Here is a 26,583-nt window from a genome sequence, read left to right as displayed (position 1 = left end):
TTCCCTCGAATTGGTGGGCCTAAGGTACCTAATTGAAGGTTAGAAGCTTTGCTACTAAGCATTACAAAAAGAATGTCTTCAGATAGTGAGATGGGATCAAGCAAGGATGATGCTTCTCAATTTGAAAATTCACAGAAGTGTTGTAAAAATGCAATGCCTAATCTTCAACAAGGTGCGCAGCATGAACAACAAGTTAACAATGTTAGTTTAGACCAAAATGTGGGACCTTCTAGGCCTTTAGAGACTGATGACCAGCAAGAGCAAGAGAAATTTGATGACCATTTTAAAGATTAGTTAATGATAGCAACTGAAATGTTTAATATTTTGAAAATTAATTTCACCAGCCAATAATTAAATTGGCTAGGCCAATTTGTCTTCCAAGTATCCATGAGCAATTATTCCTTAGACTGATATTAATTATTAATTAACGATAAATTAATGCCTAGTCTCTAATGTCACCATTGAGATTAGTGATCAATAAATTGGTCTAGGTTCAAATTTGACACTCTGTACTACCTAGTATCTGTCATGCATAACTTATTACAACTTTTGTCTTTGATACCCGTTGCATCCTTTGGGTCCTTGGTTTGTTAGTATAAAATAATTGCCATGTGCATCACATGTGCTAATAACCTTGCACATTTGATTAATAACTTTTTTAAATTTTATCGGCAAGATTAAAGCATCTCAAAATTAAATGTCTTCGTGACACAAGTTCTCTTTAAACTCCTCCTTTGTCAAGAGACTAAAATTAGAAATGGGAAAGGAAAAGGAACATGTAGGTGAAGATGGGGTATCGTCTTCCTCACCAAGTCCATAATGCCTCCTCAAGGCCTCCAATGATGGAGAAGCTTGATAAGACATTGTGGGACTCTAAAATCTGGAATAGGAAAAGAAAAGGAATGTGTAAGTAAAGATGGGGTATCATCTTTTTCACCAAGTCCATAATGCCTTCTCAGGGCCTCCAATGATGGAGAAGATATTTGAGACATTATGAATTAGATACGTTGTTAGAGTATTTGGGGTCGAAAGTCTACCACGGGGATAAGAGACAGTAGGGTGAAGAGAGATTCAGGGAGAGGAGTAGATGGAAGAGAAGGGGTTTAAAGAAATAGATATAGAAGAATACTCATAGAGATGAAGCTTGTCAATTTATTTCTGCATCCTGAGAAGATAAATCTCTTGTAGATAAAAAAAAGTGCATGAACAATTGCTTCCTCTTTGTTGCTTAAACCGTCAATTCGATGCTTCTGTTGGCTTCGAAAGGGTGGTAAAATTCCAGGAAACCTCAAGAAACTTGACTAGAATTCTCCTAGATCACTCCTTTTTGTTCTCCCAGTTCGGAGTGCTATTTACTGTCTGAAAACTGCGATTGTGTGTTGAGTGATTTCACCAATCTTTCTTTTTACATAAAATCCCCCAAAAATGGTTGAAAGCCACTTTGCTTTTTTTAAACATGCCATCCTATTCTAGAAGTTGTCTACAATTTTTGGATTTTTACAAGAGATAATATCTAAAATATTAAAAATTGGCTAAACTTGTCAAAAAATCTAATATTTTTGAACCATCCACACTACAGACATTGACATTAATGACTAGTATTGCAGTGGCTCTCTAGATCAATAAGAAAGCCAAATGACGATGTACTCTAGAGTTTTTCACGTTGTGGCTGCGTAGCGGGACGACATTCACCCCCTCTTAACTTGTACATCCTTCGGCATGTGCCAAAGTCTTACGGATCTGCAATGCCAGAAAAAGTATTCTCTGCCATGTCAATGTCTTTATCTTTTACCTCTTCTTCCTCCATATTCTCATGTTCATGCTCAATATCTAGCTCCTTTAGCTCATATGCTGAAGACTCCCTAGGTTTAAAGAGCTTGATACGTTTTCCAGCCATTGGAATCCTTAGAGCTATCCCATCCATCTCATTTAATGCATAGGTAGCATTATAAAAAACAAACCTTACCACATATAGACTAAACCACCGCTTTGCCATCTTTTGACACTGGCACTATATTGATTTTCCAAGTTGCTGTCATAAACCAACACCCAGTCCCCTTGTATAGCTTGTGGTCGAAGTTTGTGTCGCTTGTGAAACCTCTTCTTGTTCTTGATCCTTGCAGTCTTCAACTTTTTCATGGTTGTCTCAATGTCTTCAAGCCTTCTTTCTAACTGTCTAATGCATAGGACCAACAACTCTTCTCTATTCAAACCCTCTTCCCATGGTAGAACACTTCAAGTAGCAATAGTCTCCTCAATAGGCATGATTGTCCATACATTAATTCAGCAGGCATATACCATGTAATTGCATTATGAGTAGTCCTATCAACCCATAAAGTAAAGGGTAACATTCTTGGCCACACTTTCATCCTGCCCTTGCATGACTTTGCTAATGCCTTAATGATAGGCTAATGACCTCTTTCACTTTTGCCATTTGCTTCAAGATTATAGGCTGAAGTTAAAGCCAACTTGATACCCGATCATAAAAAGAAGTCACGAGTCTCATGTGCATCCAAATTTCCTCTATGTGCAACCACTTTACCAACACAACCATACTTGCAAAAGACTTCTTCCAATAAAAACTTGCAAATTGCTTGAGTAGTCTTTGTACTAAAAGCTCGACCTTCCATTTGATTTGTCAAGTCTTCTTGTGCAAGCACAAGATATCTCATATTCTATAAGGATGTAGGCATGGTAACCATATCAACTACCCATTTGTAATGCATAGACAATGGATAGGCGGTTGCAACCCATCTCTATGCTTTACCATGGAATACATTTGACAGACACTGCATGATTTCACATAATGCTCCACATCTTTATATATGTTTTGCCACCAATACTTCTCTTTGATTTTGGCAAATGTGTCCCAAACTCCTCTATGTCCAGCCTATAAGCTTTCATGAAACTCCTGCATCGTCTGTTGTTGAGAAGCCCTATCTCCCAATACATGTACTGGAGCTTCTCTCTTTTTCTTTGCATGCTTCCACAAGAAAAACCCACAAGCTTTTCTTTTAATCCTTTTGAATTCAGCTTCAGACCACTTAGCTATCTTTGTCATGAGGTTGAGATATTGGCCTATTTTCAGCCAATCATCCTCATATGACTCTTCCAAAAATTGTATTCTCATTGAAGCATAATACTAATGATGCTTTCTCTCTTCTGCCCATCTCTTCTCCATGGCTATAAGCTCTTTTCTTACTGTTGAAATCCCTGTTACAATAGTTGTACCTGTAGTAAGAGCAGCTACATACTCATTCCCTACTGTCATAAAGTCATTTTCAGCACCTATTATATCATACTCTTCATCTTTCATTAGCTCCTCTTCATCTTTAAACCTTGCTCGTGAAAGCATGTCAACCATAGGGTTTTCTCTACTTGCAATATGTTGAAAATCAAGGTTAAGTGACTTTATATATGCAATCCACCGTGACATGGCAATATCAGGAGTTGAGTAATTTACTATCATGCCCAATAGAGGTAGATGATCAGTCTCTACCACTACATGAGCTTCCATAAAATACTCCCTATTACACTTAAGGGCTGTCACTATACCCCAAAGCTCTCTTTTGACTTGAGAATATCGCTGTTGCCGTTCATTGAGGACCTTTGCTCCAAACCGAATGGCATACCTATTCCCATCAGCATCATCCTGGCCCAGTGCCTGACCAATGCCAATTGGGCTTGTATCCACGGTGAGAATAATAGGCTGCCCATTCTTATAATTTGCTCTCTTTTTTAGTGTTGGGGCTGAAATCAATAAGCTCTTTAACTTCTGAACTGCCTTCGTATGCTGTTCACCCCACCAAAACTTTTACCCTTTTCTCAAGAGCTGATATAAACTTTTAGCCACATGAGCAAAATGCGGAATCCATATTAAGTAAAAGACGTGTACCCAAAAATCTTCTTATCTTGGATACATTCGAACATGTCTCCCGCATTCTGCTTATGGTATCAATCTTTACTGGTGAGGGTTTTCTTCCATATGGTCCACACTTGTGCCCAACAACTAATACTTCCTTTATTCCAAAAACCGATTTTTCTCCTAACAGAGTCAAATGCACTTCTTCAAGATGGCTCAAAATCTTGTCACAATCAGCAATATGATTAGCCACAAATCTTCTACATCCATGCTCATTCAACTCTTCATTATTCTCATAGATATCACATTATCCTTTGATCGACACATCATCAAGAAAGGGTAAGGTCAACTGAGGAATATACTCCCTCAAAACTTTATACATAGTATTCATCATATGTGCCATTGAATTGGTTGCTCCTTGTGGAAGCATACACATCCTAACCAATCCAAGTGGTGTCTTCATGGTAGTGATATCCCGGATTTCTAATGCAAGCTGGAATTGATTATATCCTGAATACAAATCTCCCATAGAGTAAATTGCCTTACTTGCAAATGCTTTCGCAAATTCATCTACTATTGGGCTTGATCCAACATTCCTTATGGTGACCTTATTAACTGGTTGTAAATCGTGTATAAACCTCAAAGAACCATTCTTCTTTGGAACAGTAGACCACTGATTCAAATATGGAGCTGCAGAGGGCTCCAAAATCCGCATCTTGATCTTCTCGTTCAAAAGCTTCAGCAGCTTAGGTAAATATGCACGAGGTACTCAAATAGGCTTTAAATTCCATGGCACATGAGGTACTGTGAAGATCACCATTGGTGCAACTATGGTCGGATCAACATATCCAATTTCATTCCCGTGCTTTGTCTACATCTGCAAGAAACAGGCTCTTTCTGTAGGCAAAAGAAAGCTTGTATCACCAATTTTCAGCTTTTGTTGAGTTTTAGCTGTAAATTTATGTCCTACTGCATATGGATCCCATAAACTAGATTGTTGAGTCACTTTTTCAGCCAACCCATCACTTTCAAGTGGTACCTTCTTTGCAATTGTTTTGTACTTTGTATCCACCCTTGCTTCGGCCCTGTTTTGCAGCTGATATTGTAGCCCATAACATTCATGCTCAACAAACTCTTGAATGACTTCATACATCTCTAAAGTATCAACATAAATAACCTCTTTTTCTGCTTTGTTTTTAGTATTAATTGCTGCAGAAATTTCAGCCACTATATCAATATCAACCAGCCCTGAAATACCTTCATTTGCAGCCATCAAACTATATGTCTTTTGCTCTTTTTCAGCCCATCCTACATATTTTTTTTTAGCCCTGCACATGGCTGAAATATTCTTAAAACTGCCAAGACTACATGCTGTCTATTCCTGCAATCCAGACACAAACACAGTTTTCCCCTTTCTTGGAGGCATAATTATCTTCCTAGAGGCACTGCTGTAACCTCCACTTACAGCCGTGTTGTCTAAAAACCCTTAAACTCTTGTGCATTAGGTGGTATGGAATTATCCCATAGCCTATCCCGATTGTGGGGATGATTCTCACAAATAGTGAGAAACTGTATCGCTTTTGTATTGTCTTTACTCCAAACCCAAGCATACGAAGAACCATCATCCAAGGCTTTTGTTTCTAGCCTTGATTCTGAAATATAGGGCTGTCCCAAAATCACCGGATAACTACATGAATCTTGCACAAAAAAATGATATTTATCCCTAGCATCTCCAATAGTCACGGGTACATTCGAACAAGTCGCATAAAGTGTTGGGTATTTGACTCACGCCTCACTTACGCCTACGCTCATATGGGAGTGTCGGTGATCAGTAGGACACTGGGGCACTTTTTACTCTCGGTAGGAGAGGTTTTTTCCCCTAGACTTATGGTCTTATTGTCGTATGTACTTATGTGCTTATGTTACACACATTTGGGCACTTAGTGTGTGTCGGGTGTGAACACCCCCTACAACCCTAAGGTTTAAGGGTTGTACTTTGTACTTTCTGGTTACACTCATTTAGTCTATTCTCTTGGGTGTCGTGCTTCAACTCTGTCTCTCACTCTCACACTGTCTACTGAATCCCGGTTGCACCTTGATCCTTCCATCTCACATTTTGTATCAGAGCAGTCTTCAGTCTGCAATTTGGAGCCCACGCCAGTTCTGCTCCAGGCCGTCAACTCCAGCCGCCAGCGCACAGCTCCACCTGCCTGTCCCAGCGCGCCACCAGCAGGAGCCGTCACCGTCAGTCTCGTCTGCCTAGCCACGTCATCAGCAGTTAGACGCCACGTCGTCGTCAGATTCCGCTGGTTGTAGCTTGCGTCAGCCTGCTTGTCCGCCAGCGTGCAGCTTCCTGCGCCGCCTGTCGTCCTATCCGTTAGATGTCAGCCTACTCCACGTGCCACACTGCTCGCGACTGTCCCGCCGCTCGATGACCAGCCAGCCCGCCCGCCTGACGACCAGCCACCTGTCACAGTGCTCGCGACTGTCCAGCGGCCCGACGACCAGCCAGCCCGCCCGCCCGACGACCAGCCACCTGCCACATAAGCTTGCTCGTCCGCCCTAACCACGTCAGGTGTGTTTTTTTCTTAAAAAACAAAAATTTTAATTTTAGTCCAGAATCAATTTCTGGCAGAGGAGGTTCATAAGTAGCAGGGACCGCAGGCACATCACAGGTGTGAAATAAATTTGATGCAAATTTCTGGACTGGATCATCAGAAATTTTGGGGCTTTTGTGTATTTTGGGGACAGTTGCATATGAACTGCTGGTACAGTCATAGAAAGACTGTTTTGACAGAAATTTTGGCAAAAATTTTGGGGATTTTGATATAATAGTGTTGCAGTGCACTGTTTGCACCTTGGGAAGCGTGCATTAAAAGACAGTTTTCTGACAGAGTATGCCCTTGCACATTAATTGCAGAAACATGTTTGCTGCAATTTCTGGAAATTTGCAGGTTTCCAGTTCATACTGCTTTGACATTGCTCATTTTGTCTTTGGAAATTTGTCATCATGGCAAATCAGGGAGGTGATGTCTTTACGTATGTATCCAAGGAAGACAGATTGGACGGAAACAACTATTCGCTTTGGTTATTCATGATGAAGAATGTATTAGTGGCCAAGAATTTATGGGATTATGTCAGTGGAGAGGAAACTCGACCGGGAGTTGTAGCTCCCGTTACTCCTCCTCCCCATGGCGCACGTGGACAACGGGGACCTCAGCCCGCTCCACCTCAGCCACTTTCTCCAAGAACTGCAGCTCAAAAAGCTTGGGATACATGTGATGCACAGGCCTTGTCGCTGATTGCTCTGGCAGTTCAGCGGTCCATCATACCTCATATCCATTCGGCATCTTCTTCACGAGATACATGGTTGACTTTGGAGCATATGTTTGCAGGAAAGAATGAGACTCATTGGAAACTCTGAAGATGCATGAAGGTGATTCTATGCAGGATCACTTAAATAAGATTCAGGACTTGAGGGAGCAGCTCATGAATGTAGATGAGTATTTTTCGGATGCACAGTTGATATCCACCACCTTGAATTCCTAACCTCCTTCGTACTTGTCTTTTCATACTACATTGAACCTCACCATGAGGATTGCTGAGCATCCACTCACTTTTATTCAGCTGGTTAGTTTGCTGTGTGGATGCTATAGTCTCTGAGCAGGCTTTTGTGGCAAGACAGAAAGGCAAAAACAACAAGGTGAAAAATGCTCCACAGAGTTCTGGCACTTCGGGCACATCGCAGAATCAGACACAAGGGGAGACGTAAGCAAAAAAAGGAAAATGTCATTATTGTAAGAAGCCCGGCCACTATATCACTGAGTGCAGGAAGCGCATTGCCAAAGAGAAGGAGTCAGGAATGTCTGTTTCTACTACTCCTTCCACTGCTAGTGAGTCCGCGTCCTTTGTTGTGGACAGGGACTATTGTTTTTACACTTGCAGTTATGACATCTCTTGGGCCGATAGAGCACTTAGCTCTACAGAGGATGCTGACACTTGGTTCTTTGACAGTGGTGCTTCTAGACATATTACATCTCGCAGAGATTTGTTTGCTTCAGTTAGTGCACCTCTCGTTGGGAAATCGGTACAATGTGCCAATAATGCATCATACCCTGTTCGTGGTATTGGGGAGATTCAGCTCACAGCCATTGATGGCTCTATTCTCCGCGTGCAGGATGCTTTGTTTGTGCCTGGAATCAAGAAGAAATTGCTTTCTATTTCTTCTTTGGCACGTTGTGGTTTGCAGGTCACCTTTGATGATGACCGTTGCATGGTTAGAGAAAAACAATGCATGACTTTGGTCTTGACAGGATCTTTGTGTCATGGTTTATATGAGTTGGATACTCTTTCAGTAGATCGGTCGGCATACTTGACATCCACTCTTACTCTTGCTATGATACAGGCGGAGTTATGGCATGCTTGTTTGGGGCATGTAAACTTTGGCAGCTTGATGCTTTTGCAGCGTACTCAGATGCTGGATGGCTTACCTCCCTTGGAGAGACCTCCTGAGCACTTATGCGAGGGATGCATTTTGGAAAAAATGCATCGGTTCTCATTTCCTCGTGATGTTGCTTTCAGAGCAACAACCAGATTGCAGTTGGTGCATTCAGATGTTTGTGGGCCTATGCAGACCATGTCATTGGGCGGTTGTTATTATTTTGTGACATTCATTGATGACTTTACACGTTTTTGCTGGGTCTACTGTTTGAAAAAGAAGTCAGAAGTGTATGATGCATTTTTGGCTTTCAGTGTACTCGTTGAAAACCAATCTGGATGCAAGATTAAGACTCTCCGCTCGGACCGAGGGGGGGAATACATGTCCTCTATGCTGAATTCTTTTTTGCAGCAGAAGGGCATAGTCCATCAGTATACTACAGCTTATACTCCATAGCAGAATGGGATAGCAGAGAGGAAGAATCGGTCACTCATGAAGATGGCCAGATGTATGCTGAAGGCAAAGAGCTTGCCTCATAGTTTTTGGATGGAAGCAGTCATGTGTGCTTGCCATATTTTGAACAGATGCCCTACCAAAGCCTTGAAGACCATCACACCTTTTGAGGCTTGGAACAGTTGTAAACCTTCTGTTGGTCACTTTCATACCTTTGGGTGTCTTGCCTATGCCCATATTCCACAGGTACTTAGAAAAAAATTGGACAACAAGGCTGTTAAGTGCATTTTTATGGGATATAGCAATGAGAGCAAAGGCTACAGACTCTATGATCCCGTTACAAAGAAGGTTTTTGTCAGCAGGGATGTTGTTTTTGATGAAAAATCAGAATTATCCTTGGCTGGTTTGGATACATATCAAGCTGCCCGTGATGTTTTTGAAGGGCTGCTGCCCATTACTTTTGGTGATTCAGCTGGAGGTTCAGAAAATGAACCTAATGTTCAGCCAGCTGCTCCTATGGAAAGTGCAGAAATTCAGCCATTGGCTGATCGGAATATTCAGCATCATGCTGAAACTGAAATTCAGTAAGAGCTTGCACACAGTTAGGATGCTAGACAGCTACCTAGATGGTATTTGCAGACTATGCTAGATAGTCCTTTGGATGCACCCATGGCTGGTCATACTAGAAGGCAAACTCGTTTGCATGATTCGGCACATACCATGGAGTTTATTATGGCAGCAAGTACTTTTGATAATGAAGAGCCTGAATGTTATGAGGATGCACAACACAGTGTGCATTGGATGGCAGCTAAGCAAGTTGAATTAGATTCTATTACTAAGAATCAAACTTGGGATTTGGTGTCCTTGCCATTTGGAAAGAAAGCCATTGGAACGAAATGGGTCTACAAATTGAAAAGAAAAGCAGATGGATCCATTGATAAATACAAGGCACGGCTGGTAGCTAAAGGCTACGCACAGAAAAAGGGCATTGATTATGAGGAGACATTTGCTCCTACTTCCCGTATGACGACCATCAGGTCTATGATTGCTTTGGCTGCACATTATGGTTGGACAGTGCATCAGCTAGATATCAAGATTGCATTTTTACATGGGGAACTTCAGGAGGAAGTTTATGTACAGCAGCCCATTGGTTTTGCAGTTGAAGGCTCAGAACATTTGGTATGCAAGCTCAAAAAGGCACTATATGGTTTGAAACAAGCTCCTAGAGCTTGATATGCAAAAAAAGATGCTTTCTTGCTTGGTCAGGGGTTTCTAAACAGCTCATCTGAGTCTACCCTTTACGTATGTAAAGAAGGGGGATCTATGCTGATTATATGTCTTTATGTTGATGACCTTTTGCTCACTGGAACACATGCTGATCAGATTTCAGCATTCAAACAAAATTTGCAGCAAACTTTTGACATGTCTGACTTGGGAGTTTTGCATTACTACTTGGGCATCTAGTTCATACATAATGCTTGAGGTATTGGGCTATCACAGTCAAGGTATATTGGGCAGCTTCTTGAGAAGTTTGGCTTACAGGATTGCAAGCCAGTTTGTACTCCCATGGAACCTGGATTGAAACTGTGATTACATGATGACAGTGATTTGTTTGATATACATACATATGCTCCTGCAGTTGGATGTCTTATCTATCTATGCAATACTAGGCCGGACATACAGTTTGCAGTTTCAGCTTTGAGCAGGTATATGCATCAGCCACGTATGTCACACTGGCAAGCTATCAAGCATGTTTTTCGCTACTTGCAGGGTACTCGTTCTCTTGGGTTGCTTTATGCCAAGGAGGGACCACTGTAGTTACATGCTTACAGTGATTCTGATTGGGCTGGTGATTATGATACACGTCACTCCACTAGTGGCAATTGTTTCTTTCTTGGCTCTTTTTGCATTTCTTGGCTTAGCAAGAAACAATCCACTGTTGCCACATCGTCATGTGAAGCTGAATACAAGGCAGCTTTCACTACCACAATTGAATGCGTATGGCTTAGACGCTTGCTAGCTGATTTGGATGTATCTGTTACTGAGCCTACTCCTTTGTTCACTGACAGTCAGAGTGCCATTGCAGTGGCACGGAACCCAATGTTTCATGCTCGCACGAAACACATTGAGATCCATTATCACTTTGTCAGAGAGAGACTACATGCAGGTGATATCAGCCTTGTCTATTGTCCTACCACCAGTAATGTGGCATACATCTTCACCAAAGCTCTTCCTCGTGACAAATTTGAAGCATTTCGCGATGCTTTAAATTTGATATCCTTTGGTGGCGGATGATCCTTGTACTCTTGATCACTCTTCACTCCAGGGGGGTTTGTTGGGTATTTGACTCACGTCTCACTTACGCCTACGCTCATATGGGAGTGTCGGTGATCAGTAGGACACTGGGGCACTTTTTACTCTCGGTAGGAGAGGTTTTTTCCCCCAGACTTATGGTCTTATTGTCGTATGTACTTATGTGCTTATGTTACACACATTTGGACACTTAGTGTGTGTCGGGTGTGAACACCCCCTACAACCCTAAGGTTTAAGGGTTGTACTTTGTACTTTCTGGTTACACTCATTCAGTCTATTCTCTTGGGTGTCGTGCTTCAACTCTGTCTCTCACTCTCACACTGTCTACTGAATCCCGGCTGCACCTCGATCCTTCCATCTCACATAAAGATCCCCTAATGAATTGTTTGTTGCTCGCATGTGCCATCCCGGATCTATATCAATCGGCCAACCTCCATTTTGATACAAGATGCGTGTTATAATATTGATTTCGGAACCATGATCCAAGAGAGCTATGCAAGGCGTTTCTCTTTCTCCCACTTTAACAATTGTCTCTGTTGTAGCATGAGCCCAATGCATTTGTAAATAATGGCTGCTTGGAATAAAATGAGCATCTTCTTCTTCATGTGCTTGTTGATGGACATCCCCATTATATATAGCCTTCTCTCTATACTTGCTGCTGTCCATAAGACCAATTTTAGCCATAAGCTTACTGTTTACACTCCCATTTAACCCATTTTCAACATAAAATTGCTCCAAATCAGCATTACATGCATCACCATATTCCCTCTGAAGTTGTTCCTTTATGTCTTTGTCAACCTGTATCAATGCTTGCAAAACTTCACCATCAAACTGTCTTTTTCATTTCAACATATCAATGATTGCATTATAAAATTCACGCTTTGCAATTCCAAGAACTTCATGAAGTGTGAATTCCACTCTATTGCCAAGTATGCGATCTTCCAAGACCTTTTTAAGGTTTGTGGCAGTCTCAAGATCCGATTGTAACGTGTAATTGGGCTGCTTGCCCCTTTTATTTCCTTCTTGTTTCTTCTCTTGAGATGCATCCTCCATAACATGCTTAGGTATGGCTTTTTCAGCCTTTTTCTACTACTCCATTTTACTTCGTGTTATATGTTTAGATGGGCCTGAAGAGGAAGGACCAGTAGTGTCCTTATCTCTTCTTCTCTTTTCTTCCACAAGAGCTTCTTGATTATGAACCTCAGCCAAATAAGCATAGGTTGAAAATGAATCCATTGGTGCACTCCATCCTGTTCTTCCTCGTATATTCTGACTTGCATCAGCCAATTGAGACTTTGCTGTTTTACCTTTTTCCATGCAATCTAATGCTTGCATCCAAACGCAAGATTTTACTTCAGCCATGCCCCCTTTACGAGTTTCTTCGGTCTTTTCAATTCTCAACCCATATGTGGCTGTATCTATAGCAACAAATGCTGTCCTGATAGCCATCTCTTCCAACCTCTTGTGCATGCCGCAATTTTCAAAATTTGGCTCTATTGAAGTTTAGTTTCTGTTGCATGTATTTTGCCATCTTTCCAAAAGACTAACCTTTTCGCTTCCGCTTTACGGTAGACTGTACAATCTCGCTTTTCATGCTGTAAACTGTCACCTCAAATGTATCTCTTCTTATATCCTTCTTTGTACGGTCTTTGGGCTGTTGCCTGAGCCTTCTCTTCTACCTTAACATCCAACTTTTTGACTTTTGCATAGATTTTTGTCAAATTCAGCCTCAAATCATGCATGCCTTTGATTAATTTATCCATAGTATCACCTTTAAGAGCCAGACCAATAGGTATAGCTGGTTGTTTCTCCATAGCCATAGGCGCCTTGGTTGCAATTTCAGCCCCCTTCTAAGCACTGGTAGGTGTGGTGCCTATATCCCATCTTAATTTTATCCGCTCTCTCTTTACCAACATATGTACTGCCTCAGTTAACTACATTAGCCCAATTTGATTTCAGCCCCGTTTCAGAAGAGGCATCTTCTAAACGATCAATCAGCTTCTCCTGCAAGACAGGATCTGCAGCCTTTAGATTTAAATTAATTTTTTGATTCTCCAATAATTATTGCTTATTGGCATCCAACTACGCATATCGACTTTGAAATTTACGGAGCAAATCTATAGCAGCCAACTCTTTATTGGGCTTTTCAATCCAATTTGTAAATGTCTTTTTAGTTACCAATCTTGCATCTTCCAAGAAAAACTCTTTTCTCAAAGCTTTCTTAAAAGCTGCCCAATCAACATCTCTTCTATGTAACTCATCAATCCGATCATGCAATGCATGTATGGCCAAACGGGAGAAGTACTGACTCCATGCATACTGCGGTACCCCATGAAACAACATCTTTTTCTTCATACAACCGGATGAAGGCGAAACATTTTAACCCTTCAATTGTTTCAGTTCCTGTCCCATTGCTTGCAATGCATTCACATCTACGGAATCGATTCTTTCTGCTTTCTACCAAGTTTGCATCTGCTGTTGTAATAACAATTGCTGCTGTTGTTGTTGCTGCAACAAAACAATCATTTGTTGTAAAGTATCACCACCACTTGAACCTGTAGAATCCCTGATCTTTACATACATGCTGCTACTGACTTCACATCGGGTTCACCACTGTTGGAGCGTTTGGGGTCGAAAGTCTACCACGAGGGTAAAAGACAGTAGGGTGAAGAAAGATTTAGGGAGAGGAGTAGACGAAAGAGAAGGGGTTCAAAGAAATAGAAGCATAGTTGTCAGGTACGAAAGGTACGATACGGTACGGTACGATAAAATACGGTACTAAATGGTACCTTAAGATTTTATAAGATACGTTACGATATTAGTAAAAAAAAAAAACTTGATTATTTTGGACTAAAGATATTAGAATAGATGTTTAATGTCTAAATAGCAATGCTATGAGAGTATATAAGATGAATATTTAAGGGTAACATGCCAAAACCTCATGTTGCATGCTCAACGTACACTACTATTATCTACAAGTTACAAGTACATAGATGAGAGTGCATACATCATACATGAAGGATCATACAAATAGGAGTAGGTTTGAGAGAGAGAAATGAAATGATATATTAACGTCTACCAAAGGCCAAAATGACCTATGAGACCATGAGTTACAATCATGTGTATGATGGTACAACTGTCTGGGCAAAATATGTAGCACAAAGCAAAATAAGAAAGGAAACTAACTATGACTATGTGTAAAACATATAGCTCTATCTAGTAACAATGAGCTCCAAATGGTACAATCTCATGTGGGTATGGAGGGCCTAGCTCTAGCCCGAGCAATAATCCCGTGTATCCACCTATGAAGGTGTCGTCGGTGTCTGTGTCGAGGCCTAGGACGTCTGGATCGGCTAAGCTGAACGGCTCGATCAATCAGTACTCCTTGTCTGTGTGTGGACTGTGGTGGTGAGACCTAGGACGTCTGGATCGGCTAAGCTGAACGACTCGATCAATCAGTACTCCTTGTCTGTGTGTGGACTGTGGTGGTGAGAGAGGCTCTCATGTGGATTGTGGCTGTAACTGTATTGAAGTCTTCTGAGTCTCCTTTGCAAAGAAGTGTGTGAGCTACCTCTGTGAAGGGCCTCGGTGTCCTGGAGCAGCTGTACTCCTGAGGCACATGTCACGAAGCCGTATCTCAAGAAGAAAGAGGCCAAGGTATCGCTGATCGGTAAAATCCATGACTCTGGATAGTGGTCCAAATCCGTCTCTAAAGAGACAGTGGAAACGACCACGGACCTCATAATACGTTGCGCAGTGGCAAATATAATGCTCCTCTGTCTCTGGCTCTAATTGGCATATCTAGCATATGCGCTCCTCTAGTGGGATGGATCTATATTTGCCAGTCTCAATCTCTAGCTGATGTAAGGAGGTGCGCAATTGGCCAATAGTACATCTGATCCCATGGGAAAGGTGGGTGTCTATGTATCTCAGGTGAACAATAAATCCATCATCTGTAGTATGAAGGAAATGCTCGCGGTAGAAAGCCATCTTTGTCCCTAGCTCCTGCCCTGGCATCAACCATGTCCGCCTGATATCCAACTGGGTAAGATCCATCCTGATGATCATCTCTAACCTACTCAGATCAAGAGATGGTGCATCAAGGGAGTACTGGAAGGGGGGTAACTTGTCCATGCTAAAGCCATGCAGCTCAAACCAGGCTGACATCTGTGTATACCAACATGAAGTATCACCCTCTCTGGCAAGCTACCTGGAGGACTCAAGGGCCAACCATGCATATCTGTGTTTGGGTAAGTCCCATAGGCTATGTATGTATGCGACCGATCGGGTGAGGGCCTCTACCACAATCGGTGTAGCTGCTAGCTCGGCTCTGATGATCTCATGCGGCACTGAGGCCTTACACCTGATCATCATGGATATCATGGACACTAGGGGTTTCTCCATCGACCTCCATCCGTCATAAGTGCGCCCCGATCTGCTACGGTGGTCAAGACTGGGCCCCCATATCTGTACTTCATAAAGTAGTGTGGATGTGACCAGTGTATCAAAGAGCCATAGCTTGGTGCGGGGTTCTTGGAATTGCACCTGTGAGCACATCCTCTCCAAACCACCTAGTGCTATGTATCCGCGATTCAGTCTAGTGTTTGCTGCCTCTTGCATAGAAGAGGTGGGCCCTGCAAATAAGACTCCCAGGTATGTATAAGAATCCACATACTCCAGCTCCTCAGATCCATATGTGAATTTAGGTGCTTATCTCCTGACCCACTATGGTGTAGTATTAAATACCATCACCTTGGTTTGACCAAGGTTCACTGAAAGTCCACTCTCCAAAGTATAGGAGTGTAATGCATCCAAGTGTCTCTGTAGACCCTCTGAAGAGTCAGCTATCAATACAATGTTCTCTGCATACAATAGGAGAGGTATCCAAGTGCCAGCTAGTGGAGCTCCTTTATCTCCTTCCTATGAAATATAATCAGTAATCCCATCAATGTACATGACAAACAATGTTGGAGAGAGAGGGCATCCTTGCTTCACCCCAGTGGTGGAGTAAATAGGTACCGAAAGGCCCTCAGGTGTCCGGACTCTGCCCACAACTCTCTCATACAGTGCCAAAATACCCCAACTGAGCTCTTTTGGTACTCCCAAGGTATGCAATCTATGTATTAGCCTGTCTCTTGGTACTGTGTCAAAGGCTTTGTGGAAGCCCACAAAGCAGCAGTAGGTCCGTCGGCCATGGGCCCTTCCCTCAATGATCACTTTGAGTGTGAGGATGTGATCCAATGTGGAGAAGCCTCAACTAAAGCTAGCCTGTCCCTGTGCTCTAAGACCCCACATCTCTACCCACCTGCTTAACTCATGCTTAAGGATGGAAGCATATAACTTAGCCAATATATGCCCAACCATGATAGTCAGTTATTGGGTAGAGTAGGGGTTCCTTGACTTGAGGATAGGCACAATAGTGTTCGTGCTCCAGCTTTCTGGTAGGCCTTCACACATGGCTTTGTTAAACATCTAAGCTAGGAATCTTGCCACCAAATCTCTAGCATGGATCAAGTGCTTAGCTACTAATCCATCATGATCTTGTGCCTTTCCTCTGCTAAGTTTGTCAATGGCCTCACGGACCCTACTTTCTGTAAAGAAAGTGGTGGTTCTGGATAAGGCTCAAGTGGGTTAGGAAGAGGTGGCTGACCCTCCACAGTATAAAGACTAGCTGCATACTCCTCCCATACAGCGGTGGACATAATAGGTGTGGTCGGGCAATGCTCTCTGAAAAGCCTCCAAGCCTCTTTAGAATAACTAATATAGGTCTCGCTCTAGCTGGGCCAAGAATGTTCTCTTCTTCCATCGTGTGAGGCGTCTAAAGATTATTTGTGCCTGTTTGTGGGTAGCAAACCCCAGTGCTATCTCTCTCTGTAGCCGTGCTTTGGTCTCACGGCACTCATCATCATACCAGCTGTTCCAAGGTGTCACCCCGGTGGAGGCTTCTTGTGTGGGTTGTGAGTGTGGGAAGGCTACACTTGCAGCGATGTGTAGGGCCTCACTGAACTGCTGAGTCAGCTTCTGTAATGGAACGTCGAGGTCTGCATCATGTAACAATCTAAGGGTCTTCCCCTCATAGATATCCTCTTGTCTCTCTGGAAAAGAGGTATCTCGGGTGTCGGTGAGTTGCATGATGGGTTTGTGTGTTAGTGAATTGGAGGTCGATGGTGAATGATAGGTAGGCATGATCCACTGCAACTCCGAGAAGGCACGGGGATACTGAGAGGTCCTGGATGTGAGATATCAGCATCGGTGGGGCAAGAACATAGTCTATTGTGCTGGCACCGTGTCGGTGAGGATAACATGTGAAGGCGCTGGATAGGGGGTATCTAGCCAAGCCATTGAGAATGGCCAACCTGTGTGCTGTGCCCATCTCCACAAGGTATCTCCCATATTCGGTGACTTTCCCCATATCCTGAGATGTCCTCTCTAGTTGTAGCTCTGACACATCCTGCTCCTGTAGCATCTCCTCAGATGCATCAAAGAAAGACACCTGATGGGAGGTTGTCTTGGCATTAAAGTTTCCTAGTAAGATAATCTCTCCCTTCTTTGAGAACTCTCAAATATCCTCATCCAAAGCTTCATATGGTGATTGCCCCTTGGGTGGGGCGTATCATCAGGACGTCATAGGGGGGAATTAGCATATGGCAACATACAAAGTGCGTTCCTCACCACGCACTCTCATCCACATGCATCTGGCCTGCTCATCTTTGCGGACTACTGGGATCATCTATTGTTGCTCCTCCCTGAATAACACTGCCACTCCTCCCCGACCCCGCAATTACTGCCACTCCTCCTTGAATAACATTGCCACTCCTCCTGACCCGCAATTATTGTGGTCTGTGTGTGTCTTCTTCTTGCAAGCTGACTCCCACCTATAGCCTGTCACTCCTCCCTGAATAACACTGCCACTTCTCCTGACACGCAATTACTGCCACTCCTCCCTGAATAACACTGCCACTCCTCCCAACCCGCAATTACTGTGGTTTGTGCGTCTCCTTCTTGCAAGCTGACTCCCACCTATAGCCTGTCACCGTGGAAGTGTAGTGTGTGGTCCTTGATGTGTCTAAGTAGAACACTAAATCTCTCCCTCTGAATGTCTCCTCAAAAGCTCCCACATCCAATCAGAGGGCTCCATTAAAGTTCCAAATTGCCACTGCAAGGGTGGTCCCATAGGTCTCACATTGTCATTTGTGGCGCCTCTCCATGACTACCACTCTCCCTCCTCTGTAGAAGACAAGTTTGCCCTCCCTGGCTGCCTTAATTTTTGGCATGCACTCCCTCATGTGGGCTAGTTGGGTTGGTGGGAGATCATCACCCAAAAACACACCGGTCTCCTTCAATGTACGGTGTTGAGCTAGGAAGTCACTCCTAGCCTCCATGGTGGGGAAGTGGAGATTGGAATGAGATGTATGGAAACTGAAAAAACTGAAAAAGTTCGAAAAAGACCCAAGTTTAAAAAGATCAAGAGTGTAGTGTATCTCTCCCTCAGTCTTTGGAATCCACCAAGATTGTGCAAGCTACCTCCAGCTGAGTCATCATGCCAATTTGCCTGTGTACTGAGCAATTGTGATGCGAATGTGGCGCATATGGGCACCCCTATGTTGCCGTGTAGGTACTCTAGGGCGCCTTGCTCTGCGTAGCATTGTAGCTCTGTCAATTGTGATGCCTCCTGATGTTGTATCTCGGCAACACCTATCAGTAGGAGATGTAGTGTCTTTGGCGGTCACGGTTGGGGGTTCAGCTATGCTGAAGTAGTCTGTAACTACTCTCTGGAGGGGTGGATGATGCTGGGGTCGCCTCCTATCCTGTAACAATAATGCTCTGCGTCGTTGGAGTTCCGACAAGAAAAGGCCCAGACATCTTTGGTCCTCATAGTCCATCACCTGTCTCAGTGGTCCAAAGCCCCCCTTAAAGAGGGAATGATAGCGGCCTCGGATATCATAGTATACAGTACATCTATAAATGTAGTGCTCCTTCGTCTCTGGCTCCCATCCACAAAGCTGGCACATCCTCTCATCGGCTGCAATATGGCTCCATTGACCTGTCTCAATCATCAGCTAATGCGATGAAGTGCGGATCTGACCAATAGCAACTCGGATTTTGTGGGACAATTGAGCATCCATGTATCTAGGCCTCACTATGAAACCGTCGTGAGAAAGTTGCAAGAAGTAACTTTGGTATTGTGCCGTTTTCGTGCCTAATGGGAAAGGGGGACTTGGACCAAGTCCTTTCTATCTCGACTTTAGTGATGTCTGCCCTGATCACACTATTCAGCTCTGCACGACTAAGGCTCAAAGTAGGGCAGGCGAGGCTGTAATCAAACGGTGGTAGTCTATCTGTACTCATGCCATGCAAATTCAGCCACGTGCTCATGTGTGCATACCAACACTCTCTATCGCCCTTTGTTGCAAGATGTCTTGAAGACTCCAGCGCTAGTCTAGGATATCGGTCTTTAGGGAGCTGCCATATCCTTTGAAGGAAAGTAATTGCTTGGAACAACTACCATGGGTGCAGCGCCTAATTTTGCCCAGATGATCTCGTGTGGTATTGAGGCTTTTCCCCTTATCATACGTGCTATCATCATGACTAGCGGCCTTTCCATGTGTTCCCAGCCATCACAGTCCATAAGTGGCATCTGTCTAGTATGGTAAAGGCTTGGGCCCCAAATGGCTGCCCCATAGAGCAGTGTGGGCTTAACTAAAGTGTCAAAAAGCCACAATTTGGTACAAGGCTCTTGAAACTGTATGTGTGCACACTACTGCTCTAGAGTACCCAAAGCTGCATATGCCCATGCAAGCCTAGCCTTTGAAGTCTCCTTTCATGAAAACTGTGGCCCCTTGAAAGTGACCCCGAGGTATACATATTGTCTAACCATTTCCACGGGCTGGCCGTCATACATAAAGTAATGCTCTGAGCGTGTCATCTAAGCTGCTAAGGTGTTAAAGATATAGAGCAAGGTTAGGCACAAAGAACGAGGTAGACACACCTTATACGCAGTGAGAGAGACAGAGAGAGTGCGAGTAAGCAAAGTAGAGGGTGAACACGTTTTTCGGTACAATGACGAGAGTACCACTTTAGGTTTTAGATAGATATATGTATGAAAGTACAATGTGCTAAGGGCATGTTCACACCCGTGCATATATAAAGGCACGATGGCCCTTTATTCCCAACAACCTCCCACCTAAAGGCAATGTGCCTTAAGAGGAGAAAAGAATCAGCTAAGTCTAAGCATGTTCAAAGTTGAAATAAATATATCTATCCAACTCCCATCATCTGTCGGCAATGAGCAAACCGCTCTGTTGGAAGACCCTTCGTGAGAAGGTCTGCAGGATTATCATCTGTATGCACTTTGACAAGCTCAATGCTCTTGCTGTCAAGTACATCTCTAATGAAGTGGTACTTCACCTGTATGTGCTTTGTCTTTGCATGAAAGACAGGATTCCGTGCTAGCATGATAGCACTCTAACTATCACAACGGAGAACAAGTAACTCTGTGATGCCAAGCTCTCCCACCAGACGTGAAAGCCATAGAGCCTCCTTGCATGCCTCAGTGGTGGCAGCTACATACTCTGCCTCTGTAGTAGACAATGCAACACACTTTTGTAGCTTGGAGATCCAAGAGACTGCTCCTCCTATGAAAGTAAACACATACCCAGAAGTGGACTTCCTGCAGTCCGTTTGACCAGCATAGTTTGCATCCGTAAAGCCAACAACAGATGCCTTCTGCTTTCCAAAGCAGATGCATAACTCCTTTGTGCCTTTGAGGTATCTCATAATACCTTTCACTGCCTCCCAGTGCTTCTTGCCAGGGGTTGCCATATATCTGCTAACCACTCCCAGTGCAAAAGCAATGTCAGGACGTGTAGCAACCATAGCATACATCAAACTACCAACAGCTGAAGCATATGGTATCTTGGCCATTTCAGCCTTCTCATCATCAGATGTAGGGCTGTCCTCTGCACTAAGTTTCACATATGGAGGCAATGGAACCCCAATTGTTTTCCCCCCCTCCATATTGAAATGCTGCAAAACTTTGGAGATATACTCCTGCTGAGATAGATAGAGTAAGCCTTTAGATCTATCTCTGAGTATTCGCATGCCAAAAATGTGATTTGCATCACCCAGATTCTTCATGTCAAAGCTGCCATGAAGACTTTGCTTCAATGAATCCAAGGCATGAGTATCCTTGCCAGCAATCAGCATGTCATCAACATACAAAACCAAGATAATCAGGCTGCCATCTGCTGCCTTCTTGGTGTACAAGCAGTGATCCACTTGACTTCTATGAAAGCCTTGGGACTGCACGAATGTATCAAACTTATGATACCATTCTCTTGGTGCTTGTTTCAGCCCATACAAACTCCTTTTGAGTTTACATACAATTTTTTCTTTTCCTTGTTCAACAAACCCTTCAGGCTGCTGCATATATATGTCTTCATACAGATCACCATGTAAAAACATAGTCTTTACATCCATCTGTATAAGCTCCATATCCTCAATTGCAACCAAGCCCAAAATGGTTCTCAATGTAGTCATCTTGACTACAGGAGAGAAAATCTCATCAAAGTCAATTCCATGCTCCTGCTTGTACCCCTTTGCAACCAATCTTTCTTTGTACTTTGGTGAGGAACCAGAAGTGACCATTTTGTAAACCCATTTGCATGGAAGGGTTTTCTGCCCTTTAGGCAACTGCACCAAGTCCCAAGTGCCATTTTTTTCAAGAGATTCCATCTTTGACAGCATGGCTTTATACCATTTCTTGCTGTCCTGTTTGTCCATTGCTTCCTTGAAGCAAGATGGTTCAGCCCAGTCCGTCAACATGACATACTCAGCCACATTAAATGCACCAAGAACAAATCTGTCAAGTTGTCTAGTAGCCCTAGACGATCTCCTGACCCAATGGTCATTGTTTGCTGGCTGTTCCTGCAAATTTTCATTTTCAGCATGCTATCCTGGCATTTCAGCCTGCAAATCAGCATTAACAGCTTGCTGTCCTGGCTGTTCCTGCACATGTAATGGCTCATTTTCATGGGCAATAGCTGACTGATCATTTCCAGCATCATTTCTTGCATTTACAGGTTCATTTACAGCAGGTATTCGCTGCTGTACAGCGGGCACATTTTGCTGTCCAAAAGGTATTTCTTCTCGGAATACAACCCTACGGACCTTCTTAGTCTTTTCGGGCTGTTTGTGCATGCGATCTTCCCGGAAGATAACATCATTGCTGCGTACTACTTTCCTTTTCTCGGGATCCCACAATTTATATCCCATTTCACCCTCGCCACCATATCCTAGGAAAATGCATTTACAGGACTTTGGCTCAAGTTTGCTGCGTTTTTCTTTACGAATGTGCACAAAAGCCTCGCAGCCAAACACTTTCAGATGAGCATATGAAGGTGGCTTGCCCGACCACGCTTCTTGGGGAACTCCCCCTCCCAAAGACGTGTTTGGTGACCGACTAATCAAGTGAACGGCTATCATAATAGCCTCTGCCCAAATACCATGGGATAATGCAGCATGAGACAGCATTGTACGGACCTTATCCTGTATGGTCCGATTCATACACTTTGCAACTCCATTTTGGGGTGGATTATGAGGGGCAGTGAGCTCCCTCTTTATCCCTTTGCTGTCACAAAATGCTTGAAAGGCCTTGGACACATATTCCCCACCATTGTTAGAGCAAAGACACTTAAGTGTCTTATTTGTTTGATTTTCAGCCAATGCCAAGAATTTTTTAAACTTGTCGAGTACTTCATCCTTGCTACAAATAGGGTAAACCCATACTTTCCATGTAGCATCATTGACAAAGGTCACAAAATATTTCTTTCCCCCTAAAGATAATCCTGTCATTTGACATACATCCGAATGTACTAACTCTAGAGGAGAAGATTTCAAAGAAAGAGACTTTGTGAGACGTTTGTGCACGTTTGCCATAAATGCAATGATCACAATGCTTAAAATCAGCATAACGAAGACAAGGCAAGTAACCCAAACGAGAAAGCACTTTCATTCCTATTTGACTCATGTGTTCCAACCGGCCATGCCACAAAGAAACACTTGGCTGCTCGATCACGGCAATAACATGGTCATGTACACTAGATACATGAAGTGGATACAACGTATCACTCTTGTAACCTCTGGCAATAACCCTAGATCCCTTACAGATCTTCCATTTTCCATCACCAAAGGTGGTATGAAAACCATCATCATCTAGCTGCCTTGTGCTAATCAAGCTCTTCTTGAGCTGAGGTACATGCCGTACATGCTGAAGTGTAAAGACAGAGCCATGCTGAAACTGTATCTGCACACTACCAATACCTCCAATCTCCATGTATTATTGTCCCCAAGATGGACAACACCATGTCGACCCCCTGTATAGGCAGAAAACCACTCACGATGAGGGGTGACATGAAAGGAAGCACCTGAATTGAGAATCCAGGTATGCATGTCATCATCTGTATCTGCAAGTAGAGCATGTGCACCAAAATGTGAAGAGACAAAGAGTACATCACTCTCACTGTCACTGTCATAAGTGACTACATTCACCTCTTCAATTTTTACACTACTCTTCTTAGGCCGACTGTCCTTCTTCTCTTTCTTGCAGTCATTTGTCTTCTTGCCTTTTCCTTTCTCTTTCTTCCATTTGTAGCAGTCACGTTTAAAGTGACCCTTCTTGCCACAATGATGGCATTCAACATCTTTGCCACGTGATTTACTGCGTCCCTTGCCATCATATTTGCCCTTTTGCTGTGATTTGCCCCTAGTATGCAAAGCACTGGAAGACTTACTGGATGTATTGTTCTGCCGATTCATCTCTTCCATAAGTAGAGCACTCTCTACATCAGCATACAAAAGGATCACATTAGATTTGCTCATAGCAGTCCTGAATATATCCCAACTCTCTGGTAGAGTGCAAAGCAAGAAAGTAGCCTTAAATTCCTCATCAATCATGAACTTCAAGGCAACCGGCTGGCTGAAAATGGAGTTAAACTCACTCAAGTGAGTAGACATTACTGCACCTTCTTTCATACGCAAATCCATAAGTTTTTTCAGCCAATACACTTTGCTTGTAGCACTCTTTTGTGCATACAGCTCTTCCAATCTAGTCCATATAGCATATGCAGAATCCAAACCTTCAATGTTGAACAGCAAGGCGTTAGAAATCGATAGCTCTATGGTTGAGCATGGAAGCTCATTCAACTCATCCCAATCATCTTGATCCATGTCCGCGGGCTTTGCCCCTTTAGTTTTGATCGGCTTTGCTTGCTACTTTTGTAATAGGATATTGTGGCACTGTTTTTGCCACACTGCAAAATTATGTGCCTCTTCAAGCTTCTTTATATGCATCAAATTACTGCTGTCATTGCTGCCAGCCATGGTTTTCAGCCCAAATGTGATAAAAAAACTAGTAAATGCAGGTCCAGACTGTCACCCGAGTGACCAAGGTACAAACAAGTACCAATCAACAATAAATGACCATGCAGAAGTACAGATTTCAGATCTGTAATTAAATTTTCAGAAGCGCCAAAACAAGTGCTACAGCATTATCCAACTGATTACAGCTGTTCCAAGGACATGTGCATCACATTACATGAGAAAACCCAAAATTTCAGTTGTAATTTCTGTTGTACATGTACCCACGGGCATAAAATTTGACACGAACGGTCAAAAGCCCCAAAATTTTGTGCTCAAAAGCGTCAAATACACATATGCATTTCCTCTGTCATGTATAGGACTGTCCAATTTTGCCAAAATAAAGCAATTTCAGCAAAACCCCCAAAGTTCACCAAGTGTTGATGTCCAAATTGCACGGAATTCAACTTGCATGTACATAAAATGACCAAATGCTGCACAAATTTTACCCAAATCGCAAAAGCCCCAAATTGCACGGGGTCCAGTGTGCCTCAATGTCGAGAAATTGGGTCGATTTCAGCCCAATTTGTGCATGTATATGAAAAGCGCCAAATGTCGAGGACAAAACGTCACAAATTCCTGCAATTTGTGAGACAAATATCACTGTTGCATCTTGCTCACATGAAATCTGGACAAATCCCAAAATTTTCCAAGTCCTGCGTGCACTAATTTCAGTGAAATTGAAAGAATTTCACTAAAATGTGAAAAGCTCCAAAATTCCCGAGAAAATGTGCACCGACTTTGCAATTTCTGAGTCAGATTGTCCAATTCTGTGTTGAGATCCCCAGATTCGAGAAAAGCCCCAAATTTCTGAGCCGATTTTGCACAGATCTGAGATCTTCTGCTTACACACACGAAATACTGTCAGTGGGTGAAAGAAAAAAAAAAAGTTGAATTTTGAAAAAATCTGACTGGTCAATGGACTTGTCAGTCATGTGCTGTGACGCCTGTTGGACACGGCGCCTGCTCACGTGCAGCTGTCTGTCGCCCACTCACGTGCAGTTGTCTGTTGTCAGCACTGCCATGTTACCGCACTTGCTTCTTTTGTTCTGGTTGCTGCCCGCTGGCCCCCTCCGTGAGCCCTGCTGCTGCCTGTCTGACACTTGCTATTGCCCGTCAACTGCTGTGTGGACTGGCGAGACTGCTGCGAGGTTTGACGACTATCGCTCACGTCAAATGTTGCCTGTCGTGACCTGTCCATTGACTCCTGTCGACTGCCTCTTGCCAGCTCTGATACCAGTTTGTAGGGCAAGGTTAGGCACGGAGATTGAGGTAGATAGACCTTACACGCAATGAGAGAGATAGAGTGCGAGTAAGCAGAGTAGAGCACACGTTTTTCGGTACAATGACAAGAGTACCACTTTACGTTTTAGATAGATATATGTATGAAAGTACAATGTGCTAAGGGTGTGTTCACACTCGTGCACATATAAAAGGCACGATGGCCCTTTATTCCCAACAAAAGACCATGATTTTAGTCTTTCCGATATTAACCTTGAGACCTTTCTCTTCACAGAACACATGCAATGCATCCGGATGGCGTTGTAGTCCCTGTGGTGAATTGGAGATAAGCACCATATCATCAGCATATAATAAAATTGGTATCAGTACCCTAGCCAAGCTGGCTCTTGTACCACCCCATCTTTGCATATAATTGGAGATCTCGTCCATGTACAGTCCAAACAGCAAAGGAGAGAGGGGACATCCTTGCTTTACGCCCACCATACTAGAGATTGAGTCTATTGTGCCTCCAGGCACTCGTACTCTCCCTGCCACAGTTTCATACAATGCATAAATACACCACTGCATATCCTCTGGGACCCTAATGGCTCGCAACCTTTGCATGAGCCTTGCACGTGGCACAATATCAAAGGCTTTGCAGAGGTCCACAAAACAACAATAGATTCTTTGCCTCCATGATCGTCCCTCCTCAATCAAGGCCCTTAGCGTGAATATATGGTCTAGCGTATTGTATCCCTGGCGGAAATCGGCTTGTCCTGTAGACCGTATTCTCTTTGTTTTAGCCCATCAATTCAACTCATGCTCCATTATAGAGGCATATATCTTTGCTAGCATAGGGCCAATCATAATAGTGCGGTAG

At 43.3% G+C, this 26,583-nt stretch overlaps 1 protein-coding gene and 2 pseudogenes across 7 annotated transcripts in view; 1 reads left to right on the top strand and 2 right to left on the bottom strand.

Moving 5' to 3' along the window:
• LOC148012151 (S-adenosyl-L-methionine-dependent methyltransferases superfamily protein) overlaps positions 1–26,583 on the top strand; it is a 183,476-nt gene that overhangs the window by 17,384 nt on the left and 139,509 nt on the right. The window lies entirely within an intron of this gene.
• LOC148012153 (uncharacterized) lies at positions 14,634–16,768 on the bottom strand (annotated as a pseudogene).
• On the bottom strand, positions 16,824–25,683 carry LOC148012152 (uncharacterized; annotated as a pseudogene).

The sequence above is a fragment of the Lygodium microphyllum genome, chromosome 27 (genome assembly GCF_053477565.2).
Source record: "Lygodium microphyllum isolate KBCC chromosome 27, Lygodium_microphyllum_v1.1.10, whole genome shotgun sequence".
In the NCBI taxonomy this organism is placed as follows: domain Eukaryota; kingdom Viridiplantae; phylum Streptophyta; class Polypodiopsida; order Schizaeales; family Lygodiaceae; genus Lygodium; species Lygodium microphyllum.
This window is presented reverse-complemented; position numbering and strand designations above follow the sequence as displayed.